Raw genomic sequence first — 1,763 nt, forward strand, 5'->3', positions numbered from 1 at the left:
TGGGTTCAGTTCCCATCAGTCACATGATGGCTCATAATGTTCCAGGGAATCTGATGCCCACTTATGACCTCCTCAGGCACAGGGAAGGCACAGGGTTCATAGACAAACATGCAGACAAACACACACACACACACACACACACACACACACACACACACACACACAAATATTTAAAAACCCTTCCAAAGTGACTTTAGTTTTATATTGCATTTATATATACACGTTCCATATTGAAAATGTAACCAAATTGGGTTTGGAGCGATAACCCAGTAGTTTTGGATGGGTACTACTCTTGCAGAGTGCTCGAGTTCAGTTCCCAGAACCTACATTGGATGGTTCAAAACTTCGGGTAACTCCAGTTCCAGGATTATTACTTAACAGTGATGTGTTTGTGTGTCAAAGTAACAAAGAGTGGACTTGTGATAGCTAATCTTGGTTGTCAGCTTGACACAACTGGGAAGAGCGAAATCTCAACTGAAGAATTGTCTTGATCATTCTTGCCTGTGGCTATGTTTGTGAGGAATTTTTTTTCTTTTCTTTTTTTTTTGTTCTATCATATACTACATCCTGACTGAATTTTCCCCTTCCCTCTCTCCTCCCAGTCCCTCCCCCAACATCCCCTCTTCCCCAGATCTACTCTTTCTGTGAGACATTTTCTTAATTTTTAATTGATGTAAGACAGCCCAGTCTACCATTGGTAGTGCCATCTTTGGGCAGGTATACCTACATCACATAAGAAGTGTAGCTTACCATGAGCCTGGGAGTAAGCGAGTTAGCAGTGTTCCTCCATGGTCTCTGATCAGTTCTTGCCTCTAGGTTCCTGACTTGCATTCCTTCCTTGGCTTCCCCAGTGATGGGCTTGTAACCTCTAAGGCAAATAAAACCTTTTCTTCCCAAGTTGGTATTATTCATGGTGTTTATCATAGCAGCAGAAGCCAAACTAGGACAAACACCCTCTTCTAGCCATCATGGGCATCTGTATTTTTTTGCCTATACTCCTCTACCAGCATGTATGTAGTTTAAAAAAATCTCCTGGAAAAAAAAGTATAACAAAGAAACAGTGTTTGAAATACTTGACCAAAGCTGCATAGCTAATAAACAGTAAAATCAAGAACAGAGCCCATGGGAGGCTAGATTTTGTTTAAAATTTTTTACTTTTCTATTCATACCTCCAGGGAAGTATATTTTGTCATCCTATTGATGCTGGTCTTGGTTATGTGATTCAGTTTAATCTTATGGTGGGTGGTAGAAACTTGATTATCCCATTACTGTTGAGCTTTATCATGTACTTAAGTTGACAAATGTGATGTTAATGGAAATGATATAAGCCCAGATGTGAAATCTTCTCTTGTGATTCATCATGAACTCATACATTTCTATCATTGTCATAAGGACATGTTCTAGTTAACTCACTGACTCAAAGATGATCTAGGCCTAATCAGTAACCTGTAGCTAAGCCTGACTCACAGATGGAGTGAAAAAGGTTATGAAAAACTTGTTGTTTCAAGTTACTGAATTTGGTACACTCTGTTACGTAGAAAGAACTAACTGATACTCTAAGTAGTATACATCTAAAAACTTGCTAGGTGTAATGGACCCTATTCTTTATAAGCAGTGCCTCACATTTAGAATTATTCCTGAGTTGACTCATCTAAGACAATGAAATCAAGAAGTGTCAGTTCAAGGTATGCACATGGGTAGCAACAGTAGCAGAAGTGTTGTGTGACAACCAACCACTTTCTGATTGGTTTTAAGGCATTTGC

The sequence above is a fragment of the Meriones unguiculatus genome (genome assembly GCF_030254825.1).
Source record: "Meriones unguiculatus strain TT.TT164.6M chromosome X unlocalized genomic scaffold, Bangor_MerUng_6.1 ChrX_unordered_Scaffold_30, whole genome shotgun sequence".
NCBI lineage: Eukaryota > Metazoa > Chordata > Mammalia > Rodentia > Muridae > Meriones > Meriones unguiculatus.